This window comes from Salvia splendens, chromosome 12, assembly GCF_004379255.2.
Source record: "Salvia splendens isolate huo1 chromosome 12, SspV2, whole genome shotgun sequence".
Classification (NCBI taxonomy): domain Eukaryota; kingdom Viridiplantae; phylum Streptophyta; class Magnoliopsida; order Lamiales; family Lamiaceae; genus Salvia; species Salvia splendens.
Genome location: NC_056043.1, coordinates 11,424,146 through 11,445,420, shown reverse-complemented (window position 1 = coordinate 11,445,420; position 21,275 = coordinate 11,424,146). Strand labels below are relative to the sequence as shown.

At 44.1% G+C, this 21,275-nt stretch overlaps 2 long non-coding RNA genes across 2 annotated transcripts; both read left to right on the top strand.

Annotated features, from left to right (window-relative positions):
* Nucleotides 1-3,809: 3,809 nt before the first annotated feature.
* On the top strand, nt 3,810-5,343 carry LOC121757356. Its single transcript, XR_006041248.1, has 2 exons — nt 3,810-4,006; nt 4,116-5,343. It is a non-coding gene; the product is annotated as an uncharacterized LOC121757356 (long non-coding RNA).
* An 8,032-nt stretch (nt 5,344-13,375) lies between these two features.
* Nucleotides 13,376-14,922, top strand: LOC121757987. The gene is made up of 2 exons (XR_006041296.1): nt 13,376-13,586; nt 13,695-14,922. It is a non-coding gene; the product is annotated as an uncharacterized LOC121757987 (long non-coding RNA).
* The last annotated feature ends 6,353 nt before the right edge of the window (nt 14,923-21,275 follow it).

The window sequence follows — 21,275 nt, the reverse complement described above, 5'->3', positions numbered from 1 at the left end:
ACTACTGAAGAGGTGGCAGCCGTGAGAGGATGTGAACTCACGTTATAATGGATGAAACATTTGGCTAAGGGGAGATATCAACCACTGCCAAACAATTCAATCTCCAAATCAAGGAGAGAATTGCTGAGGACGAAGGCGGAGCAGCCAACATTTGCGCGGTGAGTGGGAGAGAGAGTGTTGCCACATAGTCGCTGTGAAGATTTGGTGGGAATGGGATGTCGTCGAGGGGACGTTGAGAACTTGTTGCCAAAAGACGATGTTAAAGGAATAACCCGGAAAAGGCCAAAGCCAATAAGAGAAGATGAGACCTTCTTAAACTAAATGGGAGAAGATCCAGAGATGGGGGATGCACAATGGCCGCGAAGCGTTGGCTGTTGAAGAATCAGAAACCGGATTGAAGGACTGACAGGAGAATTCTCACCGGTTGGAAAAGCTTGTGTAGGCTCCTAGATATGAGCAAAAACTGTCTAGATTAGCTCCTCGACAAGAGTCAAAACTGTCTAAGATGGCTCCTGTATACGAGCAAAAACTGTCTTAGATGGCTTCTGGATACGAGCTAAAACTATCTAAGATGACTCTTAGATATGTAAAAACTATCTAAGATAGATCTTAAATACGAGTTAAAAATGTCTAGATTGGCTCCTTGACACGAGTTAAAACTGCCAACAAAAAATTGAAGAGCTCCTTGACACGAGTTAAAACCGTCAACAAAAAATTGAAGAACTCCATGAAATGAGTATAAACTTTCAATGATGAATGGAGAGCTTATTGATAAGAGCCTAAACCTTCAATGAAAAAAAATTGAAGAACTCCTTGAAACGAGTTTAAACTTTCAATAACTCTATGATACGAGCATAAACCATCAATGGAAATTGAAGAACTCTTAAATACGAGTATAAACTATTTATCAAATTAAAGATCGTGCAAGTTAAGTGTCGAAAAACTCGATACTCAACTTGAGTGAGAGTGTTGGAATAAGGAAATCAATTAATTGGAGAACAAGAAGGCAAGAGATGAAGTTATGACAAGAATAATAAAGGAAATCAATTAAAAATTATGGAAAATCAAGTAAAGAAGATATTTATGGAATTAGAATATATTTTCAATGTATAGCTAGAATTAGAGCCTATAAAAAGTTGTGTAACCATTGAGAAAAAATTAAAAATTCAAGTTTAATACAATATAGTCCATAAAGCTTTTACCGTTTTTTATTTTCCACATTCTACTTTTCAACAAAAGCAATATGCCTTTTACGTGCAGTTTAATTGTATTTTGCCGTAGTTGTATTCTATGAATGGTTTGATTATATGTTGCAATGTGTTTCTAACAGTGGAATGACAATTTCGTGATTAAAAATAACTATTTTGAATTCCACTGATATGTTTTTGTCAAGGGAATATATTAAACTATGAATATCTTTTAGTGAAATACGGATTACTATACATTTATACTTTTCATATTAATTTATTCACAAAGTACGATAGACAATAACTAAATTTAAGTGGGCACATAAATTTTACATAATAAAAAAGAAAAAAATTACATAAAAAAAAGAAAAAATTACATAATAAAATTTTTGACTCGGCTCACTCCTCGTCGTCCGTGCCGCCCTCGCCGTCGCCCGTGCCGCCCCCGTCGTCCCCGCCGCTAATCTCGGCGCCATCATCTCCAATGGGTGGCATGCTCAAATCGCGCCGACATCCATCGATGACATCCTTCAACATCCTTTTGTACACAGGATCTGTCGTGCTATGTCATCTATGCATGGTTCGGACCAAGCTAGTCGTTATCTGCGCGCGGGCGAGACGGTCGTACTCTTCTTGGGGAGCAGGGGCCTCCGATTGGACCTCGAACGACCCGCTGCTGCTTCCCCTAGCCTTCCGCTGCGCATCCTTTTGCCCAATCGGGCGACGACGCCGACGGGAGTCTGATTGAGGTAGCGGGGACACTTCCTTGGCTTCTGGGAGCTCGTGCGAACCAGCATTGCTGCTGTATTCACCGGAAGAGTTGATCTTCGTCCGCTTCTGCCAGCCCGATTCGACACCCCCACAAAACTTTTGGGAATCCTTCACCACGAGATAGGACTCCCACTGGTCGAAATCTTTGAACTTCAATGATCCGTCGGGGTACTGCGCCAGGGCACGGTTCTTCACATCCTCCTCGGACATACCGCTGGTTGCCTGGCGGAGATTGTTTTGGTAGAGGCTGGCAAATCGACTAAGCTTAGGCCTCAACCGCTCCCACTGTTTCTGGCATTGTTCGGGAACGCGACTCTTCGCGCCCAGCCGGTTTGTGTGTGAGCTAGGCTTCAGCGACGCGATGCCACAGTTTGTCAATATGCTGGTTAGCACCCACATAGGGATCCTCGACTATTGAAACCCAAGCCTGTCACGACCGCGCCTCGCTAAGGATAGCAATGCTTGGGGAAACGTGACTAGGGAAGGGGAATAAGAAGAGGGGATAGAAAGGGGATACGGATAATGGAGCATCAAACACTTCTTGATAAGACAGAAAAGGTTCATAAGACAATATGAAGGATTATACAATCCAAAAGAGAGTTTGCGAAGCGTCATCTCAAAACAAAGTATTGTCCTTGTGACCTATTTAGTACAAATTATTACAACGAGGCACAAAGGAAGAAGTTTCAAAACACGGCGATATGTGTGAAGACATATGCCACCGAAAATCCTACAAAAGATGTGAGACAACCACCAACTCCACTCAGCCACCATTTCATCATCAGCTCAACCTGCACATTTATAAATACATACAGGGCTGAGTACAGGGTACTCAGTGAACACATTGCCGAAAGTTACACATATAAATAAAAAGTCATTGTCATCATGCCATAGCAGTAACACACGGGGTTTTTTTTTCCTAAAGGCCCGAGCTTACTAAGTTCATTTTCATAAAGTTTGTCTGATCAGACTAAGTTCATTCTTGTAATCCGCCATATCTGATAATTCATAGTGTGTCGGGAAGGTGGCCACCTTCCACGATCACATTGACCGGCCAACCCTTACGATGACACACGGTCCATTCCTTTGTGCACACTAACTCGAATAGGATCTTGGTCCTATTGGAGTCCGAATTCGATTTGTTCATTCTTTTGGCATAGCCAAACAGATAGGCATCATAAAACAAATCATTTATGGCATGATAACATTTGAAAAGAAAGTAAGTGCGATTTTATCAAACAAAAATTATTTCATATATTTGATAATTTATCCACACTTAATGTGTTGGATATAAAGCCCACCTCGATGCTTCCAAAAATACCCTTCTCAAGCTCGGTTTCGAAAATCAACTCCTTGAACACGCCCTTCTTGAAAGAGGGTATTAATTCAATTAGTCGTAAGAACATTCATAAAAGATGGTATGCAATGATCCTACATGAGGTATGCATCCTACGTTCAGGGTTTAGATTAAAAGAAAGTTCGTTCGATTCAAGATTTCGGCACTCTAAATAATTTAGAGACTTTAATTACTTGGAAAAAAATAAAAACTCATTAAGCACATTTTTTTTAGTTATTCATAAGAAATTCATCAAGAGATCAATATTAATTGACTCTAAAGATTAGAAAAGAAAAATAATTAATCGTGAGATTAATTATTTAATCAAACCGAACCATTCAAAATTATTTGGAAACCACTATCAAACCATCAATTAAATTGAATAGCTAAACCTCTCTCATTTAATGAAGCCCAAACAAAAATATTAAAGTTTTGGCCCAACAAGAGCCCAAGTCCCAAAAATTCAAAAGCTGTGAACCCTATATTCACCATCCCAAATTATGATTTGTCTCGCCTCTTTCTCTCTCACCGATCTCTCACTCTCTCTCGTTCTTCTTCGTTCACCGGGGCTCGGCCGGTCATTGCGTCGCCGGCGAACGACGCTCGCACCGCCGGCTGCACGCCGCCCACCTCACCGCTGTCAGCAGGTCACGCTGCTGCTCGTACTCCCACCGTCCGCTCCCTCTCACGCAGCTGCGTCGTCGACCACCAGGTACATCTCTCTTTTCTCATTTTTCTCTTTCTCTTTAACACACACACGCACATACATGTACATACACATGCTTTCCCCTTCATCTTTCACTTCAGTTCTTCCAAAACAGGTCCGGCAGCCCCGTCGCTTAATCGGGCTCGCCGGCGTGTGAGCCCAGCTGCCGTCGTGGGGTGGGGCAGCGGGGTCATTCCGGATGCGATGTTGCAGCCGCCGGAGCTTTGCTGGCAGCTGGTGCGTTGAGGGGCAGTGGCGACAGGGGTTTGGCGTGAAAGGCTGCCACCGTCTGACAGCAGTAGCAGCAGCGTGTGTGCGTGTGTGGCTGCCGAGAGGGCAGCAAGGTGTGCGTGGCTGCCGCAGACAGCAGCAGCGGCACCGTTCGGGCAGCCCGGTGTTCTCCTAAGTTCACTAAAAGCTAAGTTCTACTATCTCGAGCTCAACGTTATTTCCATGGTTATCAAAGATCTTGATTGCTTAAAATATATATATATATATATATACATATATATATATATAATCATGGTTCTTGGCTCTTTGCTTAAGGAAGTTTGTTCAAGAAATTTTGTTTATAAGCAGGAATGCTTTTCCTACGTTCACGGCATATAAGAAGATGGAATTTGGTATGTGAAAATTCTAAGTGTTCATGTTTGAATGTGGTATGAAAATGGCTATGTAGCAAAATAGTTATTAGGAGGAATTACCTTGAGGAGAGGAGGAGAAGAAGGATAGTGAGTAGGAAATTGAACTCCTCTTCTTCAAACACTTATATGCATCCTCATTTTGATAAAATTTTGGTTAGAGAATTTTGTGAAGGAACAAAAAGTAGAGGATGATATAGTGTGGTATTTATAGGGAAGAAAGGTGCATGATTTACATGGTTAAAACTTGATCCATACGTGGAGGTATAATGTCCAAAAGTTATGGACTTTTTTTTTCCACTAAAAACAAAAATTCACGTCTTTTCGTTTTGATGCGACGAGTAATAAATGCGGCCTTAGGAAAACGTGCTTGATGTGATGCGGTTCTTATCCACTTGTCGTCTTGATTTAATGTCGAAAGTGTATTTGATACGTGGTCTATCCTTTCGTGTAGGTATCGGGAGTGCAAAAAGTGGTGATCGAGCAAGACCCGGAGGACAGAAGACGGGTTGTCCCGGTGCTGCCCGGCACTCGGCACGGCTGTCCGGCGCGAGTCCATCCCGGCACGACTCTTGTGATGTCCGAAATCGTTTTCTTATTCTAATCTAGCATCGAACTCGTTGTAAAAAAAACGCTTTTGGACTTTTGCTGGATGTATAAGACATTAAAACTTTGATTATGGGTCTCGATTCTTTTATTGCACATATATATATATATATATATATATATATTATATACTTGGCTGACGTTAGAAACAACAACGACACTCTATCGTAAACAACCTTCTATCGTAGTTTGAAATTAATTACGCAAAAAAGTCACTTATATAGGTATAATTACGCCAACACTATTGTTTCTAATAATATCGTTTTAGCAGGTCGTTACATACTATCTCCCTTAAAAGAAATTTCGTCCCGAAATTTGCGATGGTCTATTCAAACAGGTCCGGGTATTTTTCTTTCATCTTGTCCTCCAATTCCCACGTGGCCTCCTCGTATCCATGGTGCCTCCACAATACCTTCACTGAAGTGATAGATTTGTTCCTCAGTTGTTGCACTTTTCGGTCTAAGATTGCTTCGGGCTTCTCTTCGTAACTCAAGTCCGGATTTAACATCACTTATTTATGGTGGATCACGTGCTTCGGGTCGAACACGTACTTCCGTAGCTGTGAAACGTGGAAAACATTATGCACATTTCCAAAACTTGGTGGCAGCGCCAAACGATACGCCACTGGTCCAACTTCTTCTAGGATTTCGTAGGGTCCAATGAAACTGGGACTAAGCTTTCCTTTGACACCAAAACGCATGATCCCCTTAGAAGGAGATACCTTCAAGAAGACTTTGTCTCCTATGCTGAACTGCAGGTCGGTCCGACGAGCATCTGCGTATGACTTCTGCCGATCTTGTGCTTCCTTGATCCTTTCTTTGATTTGTCGCACGATTTCGACCATCTCATTGACCACTTCGGGGCCCAACATCTTTCTTTCACCGACTTCGTCCCAATACAATGGCGATCTACACTTTCTCCCGTATAATGCTTCGTAAGGTGCCATACCCGTGGTCGCCTGATAGTTGTTGTTGTAGGCAAATTCTATTAGGGGTAGTATTGCCTCCCAACTTCCTCCCCTGTCGAGCACGACTGCTCGGAGCATATCTTCAAGAGTTTGAATTGTTCTTTCCGACTGTCCATCAGACTGTGGATGAAAAGCAGTACTGAAGTTTAGTTTCGTGCCTAGTTCTGCTTGTAAGCTCCTCCAAAATTTTGAAGTGAATTTAGCATCGCGATCGGACGTGATTGAGGCCGGAATACCATGTAGACGTACAATTTCCCATACATAAAGTTGTGATAACTTCTCGGATCCAAGGGTGATTGAAACCGGCAGGAAATGGGCACTCTTCATAAGACGGTCCACGATCACCCAGATGGCGGTGTTCCCTCGCTTAGTCTTTGGCAGACCTGTCACAAAATCCATAGTTATGTGCTCCCATTTCCATTCGGGAATTTCTAAGGGTTGTAGCTTCCCATACGGTCGCTGATGCAGTGCTTTAACTTGTTGACAAACCAAACATCTCTCCACAAATGATGCTATACATCTTTTCATGCCGTCCCACCAGAACTTCCTTTTCAGGTCTTGATACATCTTGGTACTCCCAGGGTGTGCGGTGTAAGGCGTGTCATGTGCCTCACTCATGATCTCATTCCTCAGCTTCTCATCCTTAGGCACACACAGTCTTTCTCCAAAAGTGGGAGCGTTGTCTGCTTCCTCGTGGTAGTTCTCATGTCCGTTGGTTCTCACCTTTGCTCGTATCCTTTCCAGGTTCTCGTCTTTCCCCTGTGCTGTGATGATGCGCTCTCTTAAATCTGGCTCCACCACTAGAGTGGCTATCCTTGCTTCTACCGTTTCTGGGGCACTCACCATCTCCATGTTGAGTTTGTTGAATTCCTGCAGAAGTTTCTCTTCGTGGGTGAAGATGGCTGCAACGTTATGCGTCTTTCGGCTTAGGGCATCAGCCACCACGTTGGCCTCGCCGGGATGGTAGTTAATGCCACAATCGAAGTCCTTCACTAGTTCCAACCATCTCCTCTATCTCATGTTTAAGTCCTTCTGCTCGAAGATATACTTGAGGCTTTTGTGGTCCGTGAAAAATTCACACCGAATTCCGTAAAGGTAGTGCCTCCAAATCTTTAGGGCGTGTACTACCGCGGCTAACTCCAAATCATGGGTGGGATACTTTAGTTCGTGCGGTCTGAGCTGTCGTGATGCATATGCTATCACTTTCCCATTCTGCATGAGGACGCAACCAAGTCCATTTCTTGACGCATCGGTGTAAACTACATAACCTATCCCCGGCTCTGGGATAGCTAGAACTGGCGCGGTGGTAAATTTTTTTCTTCAGTAACTTAAAGCTTTCTTCACATTCGGGGGTCCACGAAATTTTGATGCCCTTCTTGAGTTGTTGTGTCATTGGTCTTGCAATCTTAGAGAAACCCTCAATAAATCTTCTATAGTAACCTGCCAGTCCCAAGAAGCTTCGTATTTCGTTGGGTGTGGTAGGAGGTTTCCAATTCTGCACAGCCTCTACTTTTGCTGGATCCACCTGGATTCCTTCAGCCGTCACCACATGACCGAGAAAGTTCACCTCATTGAGCCAAAACTCACACTTACTGAATTTGGCGTACAACTTCTCAGCCCTCAGTGTTTCCAAGGTGGTCCGCAAGTGTTCTTCGTGTTCCTTCTTGTTCTTTGAGTAGATGAGCACGTCGTCTATAAAGAATAATACAAACTTGTCAAGGTAGGGGTGGAATACCCTGTTCATGAGATCTATGAATACTGCAGGTGCATTGGTCAAGCCGAAGGGCATCACCACAAACTCGTAGTGGCCATACCGTGTTCGAAAATCCGTCTTTGGTATGTCGTCTTCTCGAATCTTCAGTTGGTGGTAGCCGGATTCTAAATCCATCTTTGAAAATACACTCGCCCCTTGAAGTTGGTCGAACGAGTCATCAATTCTTGGCAACGGATATTTGTTCTTGAGGGTCAACTTGTTCAACTCTCGATAATCGATGCACATTCTCAGCGTCCCATCTTTCTTTTTCACAAAAAGTACTGGTGCTCCCCACGGCGAGACACTAGGTCTGATGAAACCTAGGTCCATAAGTTCTTGAAGTTGGAGCTTGAGTTCTTCTAATTCCTTTGGAGCCATTCGATACGGGGCTTTTGACACTGGAACGGATCCGGGTTCAAGATCAATGGTGAATTCCAGTTGCCTATTTGGGGGTAAGCCAGGTAAATTGTCGGGAAACACATCTGGAAACTCACGCGCCACTACTACATCTTCAATTTTCTTTTCTTCTTTCTTCTCCTCGTTCAGGTATACAAGGTAGGCTGGGTAGCCTTTTCGTACAAGCGTTGCAGCTTGTAGTGCAGAGATTATGGATTTCCGCTTACCCATTGTGATCCCGTGAAAGTTCGTGGGTTCTTTCCCTGGAGGGTGGAAAGAAATTTGTCGTTGTTTGCATAGGATGGTGGCGAAATTCTCAGCTAGCCAATCCATTCCAAGGATTATGTCGATGTCCCACATCGACATAATGTTCAAGTTGTTAGCTAACAACTTATGTCCTCCAAAGAAAATCTCTATGTTTGAGCAAAAACGGTCAATTTCGACTATTCCCCCGACTGGCGAAGACACCCTAATTTTATGTTCAGTTTGTTCCGTGGGGAGGTCTAAGGAATCTACGCAGAGTGCTGATATGAAGGAGTGCGACGCACCAGTATCAAATAAGAGAATAATAGGCACATCGAGGAGCATGGCCATACCTGCTAGATTTCCTTGGTCCCTTTCTGGCTTCTTCTGTCTCAGAGCATAGGCGCGGGCCTGTGATGGGAGTCCCGGTCGTAAAGCTTGTTGTTGCTGCGGTGGAGGAGGTAGCTGCAGGGGCTGCCAAGGTTGCATTTGTATTGCTCGCAGCTGTGGGCGCTGTGCTGATTGATTCGACCTTGCCCCTATTCCGGGAAATTTGTTAGGGCAGTTTCTAGCAAAGTGACCACTCTTGCCACACACGAAGCAAATGTCTGTCCCTGCTCTGCAGATCCCCGTGTGTACTTTGTTGCATTTGAAACACGGCCTTAGATTTGACTGATATCCTCCTGTTGGGGCATTTGGTCTTCCAAAGTCCTGGGGGCGAGATTGTGGTTGCCATGGCCGTTTCTGTTCCTGAGGGCCTCGGTTACCATCCCATTTGCGCTTTTCTTTGAATCTTTGGGGATGCAGCTGCGGGGGTCCCTGGGCTGCAGTCTGGGTGTTCCTCTCGTTGGGCATTGCTGCCTCTATGTCCAAAGCTCTGCTGAGGGATTCCGAGTAGGACAATCCCCCGTGGCTAGCTAGCGTCATCCTAATCTCATGTCTTAAACCGGCACAAAATTTCTCCGCCATCTTCTCATCAGTATCGACTTGTTCCGGGGCATATCGAGACATGTCGCAGAAAACTCTATCATACTCAGTAACTGACATCCTTGCTTGTTTAAGGTGATAAAATTCCATTTTTTTCTTCTTTATGTAACTCTTGGGAATATATTTATCGTATATTCCTGCCTTGAACTGTTCCCATGTCAAATCCGCCAGTTGGTCCGAGGTCATGGTCTTCCTACGTGCCTCCCACCAGAAGTCGGCCGACCCGGCCAACTGGAAAGACACGCATGTCATGCGCTCTGTGTCTGTGCAGTGCAGGAAGTTGAATATGCGTTCTATAGCGCGAATCCAGGTCTCAGCCTCGACCGGGCCGCCCAATCCGTTAAAGACTGGTGGGTTCTGCCGGAGAAAGACTTCTTCAATCCTTCGCTCAGGTATCTGAACCTGTACCAGTGGTGGCGGAGGTGGATGTGGTGGTGGAGGTGGAGGTGGAGGTGGAGGTGTGTCGTCGCTCCACTCCTCTTGATTTCCTTCATCAATTGGGAGCATTCTTCCACCGCGCCCCCTCCCTTGTCCTCTAGGACGTCCAGCCCTTCTAGGTGGCATTCCTCTTGGAAAAGAAAGAAGAAAATAATAATAATAATAATAAAAATAAAAATAAAATAAGGTACTTGCATTCGAAAACTCATACAATCAAGATCACACTGTGGGTTCCCAGATATGATTATATTTGAGGATGAACAATAAGGGAGCATAAGGAAACTTCACAAGTAAACCTGATTTGTAAGCATAAAGCATTGCAGATAGATATATATACATATATATACACATCAAACCAAAATTGCCTCTAGGGAGGTCTTTCTGTACAAAGCTGACTCCTTATGCATAACAACCAAAAGTCCCAAATTTCTACACGGTCAAAAGATGAAGAGATCGTGAAACTGAAGAGTGAAACAGTTTTCACGTCGCCAAAAGGGGACTGCAAGAGAAGGAAAAAAGAAAGGAAAAAAAAAACTAGCATCAGGACTGCCTCATAAAGGGTCAGTTGCTGACGACACACGAACTATCACTACTCTACAGATCTTCACCGGAATCTAGTGAGCTCAACCCAGAACTTCCCTCAAAATCATCTCCGTGATCCGAGTCACTGCTGATCTCGACCGTGTGATCCTCGGCCGCTCCTGGCAACTCTTCGGGTACAGGAAGAGGCATCGCAACATCAGGGACAAAAAAATCCTCCAGCTCTGCCCTGAGGGCGTTGAGACGGACTCGTAGCTCTGCTGACATCTGATGTATGTCGTCACGAATCTCCTCAGCAAGAGGTAGGAGGGGTACTCGATCAGGCACCTCTGGAAACTGTTGGTACTCGTAGGAGCTCCTCATCTGGGGTGTTGTCTCGTCATCAGCAGGGTACTCCGTCGGCTCCTCATCGTCGTCCGGGGCAGCTGCCATGGGGGCCTTGCCTCGCCATGTGGGGTCATGCTCCTGGCCAGGGAACTGACGTACTCCTTGGGGTTGATCAAAACCCGGGGGCAGGTCCATCTCTTGTCTGTGTGAAGGTCCAGCCTCATGATGATACTGGCCATAAGACTCGACAGTGAAGTGAGCAGGAGTGTCCCATTGGGGTGGGTGTGACGCCTGAATGTCTGGGGAGGCTGGCGGGACATTCTGATACTCCGCGTACTGTTGGAAAATGGCAGATATGAAACCTGGGAAGTCTCCCTCATCTTCTAAAGTGTCGGGCCGACGATAGATGTAATCTTCTGATAACCTGGTCGTCCATATCTCCCAATCATCTGGTAGTAAGGGAATCAAATGTCGTATGCCATCAAGTCCGGAGATACCGTGTTTGTGGGCTTCCTCCCACAACTCGTAGAACTTATATAAAATCCTCATTATGCTTGTCTCGGGACGAGGCCTGTAGGATCGGTAAGCAAGTATCGCATTGTCCGCAATAGCCTGGGGCGTGACTTGCTTACGAGCAGTCCGACGCTGATTCATCTACACGAGAAGTTTTACTGAAACGGTAAACAAGAGAGAAAGTATAACAAGTATGTACAAAAATACTTCTTCTGTGAAAGAAAGGGTTACACTCGGCCGAAGCCGCACGCCTCGGTGGCGTCTACTATGTTACAAAGTATTGCGTCTCGACTCGAGATATCACTTCTTTTATTACCTCCACTATTGTACTTTTGAAAGGAACGTCCCACTAGAAAGAATAATTTACCTTTCTCCAGGTTGAGTGCGATGAAACTGGTGCTGAGTTTTGGTTGGTCTGTTAGTTTAATCTAGAGGAATAAGTCTAGACTTTTCGTTGCGAAGGAAGACTCACGATTTCAGAGCGGAAAACCTTAGCTCTGATACCACTCTGTCACGACCGCGCCTCGCTAAGGATAGCAATGCTTAGGGAAACGTGACTTGGGAAGGGGAATAAGAAGAGGGGATAGAAAGGGGAAACGGATAATGGAGCATCAAACACTTCTTGATAAGACAGAAAAGGTTCATAAGACAATATGAAGGATTATACAATCCAAAAGAGAGTTTGCGAAGCGTCATCTCAAAACAAAGTATTGTCCTTGTGACCTATTAAGTACAAATTATTACAACGAGGCACAACGGAAGAAGTTTTAAAACACGGCAATATATGTGAAGACATATGCCACCGAAAATTCTACAAAAGATGTGAGACAACCACCAACTCCACTCAGCCACCATTTCATCATCAGCTCAACCTGCACATTTATAAATACATACAGGGCTGAGTACAGGGTACTCAGTGAACACATTGCCGAAAGTTACACATATAAATAAAAAGTCATTGTCATCATGCCATAGCAGTAACACACAGGGTTTTTATTTTCCTAAAGGCCCGAGCTTACTAAGTTCGTTTTCATAAAGTTTGTCTGATCAGACTAAGTTCATTCTTGTAATCCGCCATATCTGATAATTCATAGTGTGTCGGGAAGGTGGCCACCTTCCACGATCACATTGACCGGCCAACCCTTACGATGACACACTGTCCATTCCTTTGTGTACACTAACTTGAATAGGATCTTGGTCCTATTGGAGTCCGAATTCGATTTGTTCATTCTTTTGGCATAGCCAAACAGATAGGCATCATAAAACAAATCATTTATGGCATGATAACATTTGAAAAGAAAGTAAGTGCGATTTTATCAAACAAAAATTATTTCATATATTTGATAATTTTATCCACACTTAATGTGTTGGATATAAAGCCCACCTCGATGCTTCCAAAAATACCCTTCTCAAGCTCGGTTTCGAAAATCAACTCCTTGAACACGCCCTTCTTGAAAGAGGGTATTAATTCAATTAGTCGTAAGAGCATTCATAAAAGATGGTATGCAATGATCCTACATGAGGTATGCATCCTACGTTCAGGGTTTAGATTAAAAGAAAGTTCATTCGATTCAAGATTTCGGCACTCTAAATAATTTAGAGACTTTAATTACTTGGAAAAAAATAAAAACTCATTAAGCACATTTTTTTTACTTATTCATAAGAAATTCATCAAGAGATCAATATTAATTGACTCTAAAGATTAGAAAAGAAAAATAATTAATCATGAGATTAATTAATTAATCAAACCGAACCATTCAAAATTATTTGGAAACCACTATCAAACCATCAATTAAATTGAATAGCTAAACCTCTCTCATTTCCTTTCCCTTCTCGGCCCAAAGAAAAGATTTAATGAAGCCCAAACAAAAATATTAAAGTTTTGGCCCAACAAGAGCCCAAGTCCCAAAAATTCAAAGCTGTGAACCCTATATTCACCATCCCAAATTATGATTTGTCTCGCCTCTTTCTTCTCCCCTCTTTCTCTCTCACCGATCTCTCACTCTCTCTCATTCTTCTTCGTTCACTGGGGCTCGGCCGGTCATTGCGTCGCCGGCGAACGACGCTCGCACCGCCGGCTGCACGCCGCCCACCTCACCGCTGTCAGCAGGTCACGCTGCTGCTCGTACTCCCACTGTCCGCTCCCTCTCACGCAGCTGCGTCGTCGACCACCAGGTACATCTCTCTTTTCTCATTTTTCTCTTTCTCTTTAACACACACACGCACATACATGTACATACACATGCTTCCCCTTCATCTTTCACTTCAGTTCTTCCAAAACAGGTCCGGCAGCCCCGTCGCTTAATCGGGCTCGCCGGCGTGTGAGCCCAGCTGCCGTCGTGGGGTGGGGCAGCGGGGTCATTCCGGATGTGATGTTGCAGCCGCCGGAGCTTCGCTGGCAGCTGGTGCGTTGAGGGGCAGCGGCGACAGGGGTTTGGCGTGAAAGGCTGCCACCGTCTGACAGCAGTAGCAGCAGCGTGTGTGCGTGTATGGCTGCCGAGAGGGCAGCAAGATGTGCGTGGCTGCCGCAGACAGCAGCAGCGGCACCATTCGGGCAGCCCGGTGTTCTCCTAAGTTCACTAAAAGCTAAGTTCTACTATCTCGAGCTCAACGTTATTTCCATGGTTATCAAAATTCATAGATCTTGATTGCTTAAAATATATATATATATATATATATATATATATATATATACATATATATATATATAATCATGGTTCTTGGCTCTTTGCTTAAGGAAGTTTGTTCAAGAAATTTTGTTTATAAGCATGAATGCTTTTCCTACGTTCACGGCATATAAGAAGATGGTATTTGGTATGTGAAAATTCTAAGTGTTCATGTTTGAATGTGGTATGAAAATGGCTATGTAGCAAAATAGTTATTAGGAGGAATTACCTTGAGGAGAGGAGGAGAAGAAGGATAGTGAGTAGGAAATTGAACTTCTCTTCTTCAAACACTTATATGCATCCTCATTTTGATAAAATTTTGGTTAGAGAATTTTGTGAAGGAACAAAAAGTAGAGGATCATATAGTGTGGTATTTATAGGGAAGAAAGGTGCATGATTTACATGGTTAAAACTTGATCCATACGTGGAGGTATAATGTCCAAAAGTTATGGACTTTTTTTTTCCACTAAAAACAAAAATTCACGTCTTTTCGTTTTGATGCGACGAGTAATAAATGCGGCCTTAGGAAAACGTGCTTGATGTGATGCGGTTCTTATCCACTTGTCGTCTTGATTTAATGTCGAAAGTGTATTTGATACGTGGTCTATCCTTTCGTGTAGGTATCGGGAGTGCAAAAAGTGGTGATCGAGCAAGACCCGGAGGACAGAAGACGGGTTGTCCCGGTGCTGCCCGGCACTCGGTACGGCTGTCCGGCGCGAGTCCATCCCGGCACGACTCTTGTGATATCCGAAATCATTTTCTTATTCTAATCTAGCATCGAACTCGTTGTAAAAAAAACGCTTTTGGACTTTTGCTGGATGTATAAGACATTAAAACTTTGATTATGGGTCTCGATTCTTTTATTGCACATATATATATATATATTATATACTTGGCTGACGTTAGAAACAACAACGACACTCTATCGTAAACAACCTTCTATCGTAGTTTGAAATTAATTACGCAAAAAAGTCACTTATATAGGTATAATTACGCCAACACTATTGTTTCTAATAATATCGTTTTAGCGGGTCGTTACAAAGCCTTCGAAAGCGCGACGTTTTCCCACACGCTCCAGACCGTCCGCTTTCCCGTCTCCTCATCATCCTCCTCCTCATCCACCGTTCGCGAGGAAGAGCCCGTGGCTTTCCCCTTGCCCTTGCCCCTGCCACGGCCCTTGCACCTGCCCTTTGCCGCTGTCCCCATATCATCGGGAGTCTCCCTGATTGGAGATAGCCCCAACTCCTCAAAAGAGAAAGTTTCCACGCCGGTGAACTGAGTCTCCGGAACAAAACTGGAGGGGGTATCAGTAGACAGCATATCGATAACCGGGCGATAGACATCGTCCGCTAGTGGTTCAGGGCCCCTGCCACCCCCTCCACCAGGCATGGTCTGCATCATCCCCGACATCATCCCACCCATCCCCATCATATTTGGGGTCATGCCCCCCATCCCCATCCCCATCATATTTGGGGTCATGCCCCCCATCACCGCTGCCCTGGGCATCATACCACCCATCCCACCCATACCACCCATCCTACCCATTCCATCCATCCCCGACATTGCCGGAACCATTGTCGCATTTCCGCTAGAGTTTCCCTCCAGTTCGGCGGGAAACGTCGGAGTCAGCGACTCGTTCGTGCCGGGGGAGGTTCTGTCGTTCTCCATTAAGTAGAAATGAAATTTGTAGTAAAAGAAGAGAGAAACTTGTTAACACAAGTGGTGTGAATGAAACGACGGGCAACGAGCCATATATATAGAGTTTTTTTTAAAAAAAATTAATACCGGACGTCCGACCCGGACGTCCGCCCGCCCGTCGCCCGCACGTCCGAGGACATCCGACGTCCTTACGGGACGTCCGTATCCTACCTTCCACGCCACAATGGCGAACGTCCCGGTCGCCCGTCGCGGATGTCCGACCGGACGTCCGCCATTGGAGATGCTCTAACCATAATATTACTTGGATATTTGTGACATTTGATTCAAAAAAATTAAAAAAAAAAGAGAAAAGGGGGATTTAAAATATGGTTAAAATGCAAATTTATGTAACCATAATGTATCATGGGATTAGAAGCCAGAAAAAATGTAATGCAAATTTAAAGCCATTACTAGGGGTTCCAACATATTAGTAGTAAAACCATTGAACCGTTTATTAGGCTTTTTTTTATGTACTTTTTCAACAATAAAATAAGAAAATCAATATTGGGTAAAAAGAACTCAAAAAAGGGTAAAATAAATAGTTAATGGCCCGGGGTAAACGTAAAAATAAGTTTCTCAATAAACTTCTCAAGGAGCGTATGAGCGAGTACAATTGTGTTCATGTTGATTGATATATATGCATTGATTATTGAACATTGGGATGAACTAAAATTGGGTTGTTTTCATTTTTGTTATTTATTCATTTTTACTTAATATTTTCCCTTTTTTGTATGTATTTTTCCGATATATTAGATTTTGAAGTTTAATTTTGATTATATATTATTATTGTTACTTATAAATATAGGTAAACGAATCACTTTTTAGAAAACTTTCTCAGACTGTTGATAGTTTCATCTTCCTAAAATAATGAACCTACACTTCTCTAATCTTAAAAACTATTTACGCAAGATAAAATTCAACTCGGTTTAGAATTTTTCCGAGGCCCAAACATAATTTTTCTGGCTCCATCATTCCTAACATCCTTTACTTGTAGGAATTTTCAGCCAAGCAAGGAATCCCAAAAACGATTTAAGATTGAATCTTTTAATCGGCTTAATTATATACTCCCTCCGTCCCCCAATTTGAGTCACTCTTTTCCATTTTGGGCCGTCCCCCAATAAGAGTCACTCTTCCCACTTACCATTTTTGGACATCAAAATTACCCTTCATTACACCAAAAGTCAAAGGGGCCCCACATTTCACTACCTAACTCCATTTATTACACCACACATTCAAACTTTTCCTTAAAACTCGTGCCGAGTCAAAGAGTGACTCAAATTGGGGGACGGAGGGAGTAAGAATCAGGACATCAAGCTATATACGACCTGTCATATCAATTGACGACAACCAAATCAATTGTCTGGGATCAATGTCGACGACTACGAAGTCACCGACATAGAACCATCAAGGCCTCTCGCAAAAGAAAAAAGGGAGCTGAGAGCATCTCCAGTAAGACTGGACGTCAAATAGCCCTCACATAGCCTTTACATTGCCACATCATCAGCATTACAATTCTCCTGCCACATCAGCTTGCCACATCAACTGGACATTAAATAGCCCTCACATAGCCTTCACACTACCTATCCACATCACTAATAACAATTATATAATTTAATTTACACTCGTATCAACATACGGAATTTAATTTACGAGACAAATACGGAAAATTCGAATAATAATATTAAAACTTAAAAAGTACATTAATTTTAAAAAAAAGTACAATAATTTAAAAAAAAGTACACAAATTAAAAAGTGCATTAATTTAAAAAAGTAAAACAAAATCACTCCTCGCCGCCGTCCTCGTCTCCGTCGTCGCCCAGCGCTTCTTTACCGTCGTCGCCGCCGCCTCCGCTCCGGTGTCCCTCCTCATCGCCTCCAATTCTTCACGCTGGCTCTGGAGCAATACACGAAGAAAATCCTTCACCTCGGGATCCACCGCCGCTTGGAAGTCGGCTAAGGTCTTCACCATTTGAGCGCGCGTTTGTTGGCGCACGAAGAATTTGAGCTCCTCGGTAGACCTGCCGAGGGGGGATGTCGAATGGACCCCCTGGGAACTCGGGGTGCCCCCCCTCGCAACCTGTTGCACCCGCCTTTGGCCAACCGGGCGAGGTCGGCGACCGAACGAACGAGGAGTCGGGACCTCCTGGGCCGTCTCGGGGAGGTCTGTCGAACCACCGCTGCTGCCGCTATAATCTCCGGTATAGTTCAGTTTCTGCCTCTTCAGCCAGCCAGCGTCGACGCCTGCCCGGAATTTCTCCGACTCGTTGAGCACAACGTAGCAGTTCCAGTAGGTGAACTCATAGTACTTCTTCTGCGGATCGGGGTAGGCTCTCTCCGCAATCCTCCTACAGTCTTCCTCTGTTTGGCCACTGGTCTGCATGCGGAGGGCGTTGGCGTACAAACCCGAAAATCGAGAGACGCCAGACCTGATTCGGTCCCAGCACTTCCGGACCTCCTCCCCGGTGCACGGTCTCCCTTCAGGGCAAAATGCCCTGTAGGCTGCGGCTACCTTGGCCCACAAGTTGACGATCCTCTGGTTGTTCGAAACGAGAGGATCGTCGCAGACACTCATCCACGCCTTGGCAACCGCAACGTTCTCCGCGTCCGTACACTTCCTCCGGCCCCGGATTTCCGCCTCCGGCTGCGACGACTCGCCGACCTTCTTTGCCTTGCCCTTCTTCTTACCCCGCCCTACTCCCTGGCTTTGAATGAGAGTTTTCGGAACCTCGTTCATATCAAAACCCAGGTCCGCTAAGGAGAAGGTCTCCGTATACTGTGCATCCGTTGGGGTCGATGTGTGCGAAGAACCGGTGGAAAAATCAAAAGTCGGCCGATAGGCGTTGTCCCCCCCGTGCGTCCCCTGCGCCGGGGGAATCATCTGCTGCGCCGGTGGCTGCATCCCGGGTGCCCACCCCGGTATCATCTGCATAGGGGGCTGCATGCCGGTGCCCACCCCGGCATCATCTGCTGCCACGGGTACATGTTGTAGTACCCGGTCATCGGAGGCCAACCATCTCCCCCAGGAGCCGGGGAAGTATGGGACCCTACCCCGGGAGTCGGGGCCGTCTGAGACCCTACACCGGGAGGCGGGGGAGTCTGAGACCATCCCCCGGGAATCACTGGAGTACCTTCGTAGTTGTTCTCCATTGCTCGTTATTGATCTTGAACAGAAAGTAAGGTAGAGAGAGTACTCGTTAAAACAAGTGGTGCGAATGAAAATGACGTTCAAAGCGCGTATATATAGTGTTTTCAAAAGAAAAAAAATAAAAAATAAAATCTGACGCCTGTTTGACGCCGATCCGGGACCCACAATGGCGCCGTGAGGATCGGCATCGGAACCGGCGTCATCGCGCGAATCGGCATGGCCACGCCGATTTTGACGCCGATTTCGCCAATGCCGGTTCCAATGGTTCGGCGTCAGAATTGGCGTCGGCGAAAAATCGGCGTCGCGATTTTGACGCCGTTATTGGAGATGCTCTGAAGGGGGCGACGCCAAAAAGTACTCCTCCGATGAGTCGACATTGTTGGCCTCCATCTATGTCGACGTCTTAAAAGACCCTATTGGCCTATTCTCTCACAACAACCTAAGAATAAAAAATATTAGGAGAGGGTTGCAAAAAATACAATAGTTAAAGTCGACAGCAACACAAACATGTGAGTATGTTCACTTACGCAAACATTGGGCCGAGTGCATAATGAAGTTGCTAGGTAGTAGCAGGAGCAGAAAGATAAATATTTATCGACGGGGCTGTGACTTCTAAATTTCGTTTTAAAGTATATTTTTTAGTAAATTAGACAATTTATAGGGTCTTTACATTATAATTTACACTAAATTTGACTAAATTTTAAAAATAATAAATAGAAAAAAAAGGTAACAAAAAAAAATCATTGAGGGCTTAAGCTAGGCATGCACACGGTTCGAAGACCGCCGGTTCCGGTTCGAAACCAGTGGTTCACGATTCAAGATTTCCTTGAACCTGAACCGGCCCGCCAAGGTCCCCGGCGGTCGTCGGTTCCGGCGGCAGTTCAAAACCGCTTGTTTTTGGCCGAAACCGCCGGTTCGACGGTTCGTAATTTTTTTCATTTTTTTATTTATTTATCTATTAAATGTGCATAAATAAAATTAAAAAAATCACGATGAAAATTACAATTTTATTGAGATTACAAGTTACAACAATTACAAATCACAAAAAACTTAAAGTCTTAAACAAAAAATTTATATACAACGAGACTACTAGTCTACAATGAAGCTAATTACAAATTACAAAAAGACTTGAAGTTCTGAACAATAAATTTAAAAGGAGATGTTTCTGCATAGCTAAATTGAGGACACATTTAGCAATTCAACCTTAAATGTTGAATTTAGTCTAACAATCAACAATTATAGTAGATTTGTCACAAGTTTCCCGGATTTAGCCTTATAGAGAAATCTATTTCACCGACTAGAGTATATACAAATAAAATTATTTAATTGTATTTACATATTTTTAAAGTAGAAACAAATGGAAAAAATGAAATAAAGGAAAAAGGACTTGAGCTCAACTTAAATTTAAAATTTAAGTTGAGGTGCCTACGTGTCCCCAATGCTCATTTGCATTAGGGAATCAAAGCTCACGTAGTTCTCTTACCTTACTTACCTATTTGGGTTGGCCGGCGGTTGACGGTTGGCCTACGATTCATCCCCGGTGAATTCTTCTTGTGATTCCTCCCGACGATCATCCCAATCATTTTCTTGTTTTCTGACGTCAGCTTTGGCCCAATCATCAAGTAACATCACGGCTTCCATATTTTTCGCAGAGAGCTTACTTCTGAATTCATCCAACACACATGATCCAACACTGAAAGCGGACTCGACGGCGACAGTGGAAGCCGGAACTGAAAAAGTCTACTTCGCCATTGACGCAAGTATGGGAAAATCTTTCTCGTGTGTTCCCCACCAATCGAGGAAGTCGATTTGGGCGGGAGGAGTAGGACCTACATCACCAAAGGAAAAGAGTGAATCGAAATATAAATCTAACTCACTTACCATATCTGAGGATAGGCATGCACACGGGTCGGAAACCGCCGGTTCTGGTTCATGAACCGGCGGTTCACGGTTCATCATTCCCATGAACCGGAACCGGCCCGCCAAGGGTCCCGACGGTTCCGGTTCAAAAAATGCCGGTTTACGAGGCGGTTCAAAATCGTCGGTTTTTGGCTTGAACCGCCGATTCCGGGCCGGTTCGGCAGTTTGGCAATTTTTATTTTTGCAATTTTTTATTTGTTTATCTATGAAAAGTGCATAAATAAAATTAAAAAAAAAACACGACGAAAATTACAATTTTATTGAGATTACAAGTTATAAGAATTACAAATCACAAAAACCTTGAGGTCTTGAAGTCTTAAACAAAAATTTAAATACAACGAGACTACTAGTCAACAACGAAGCTAATTACAAATTACAAAAAAAACTTAGAAGTTCTGAACAATAATTTTATAAGTATATATACTCTTAGTCAGC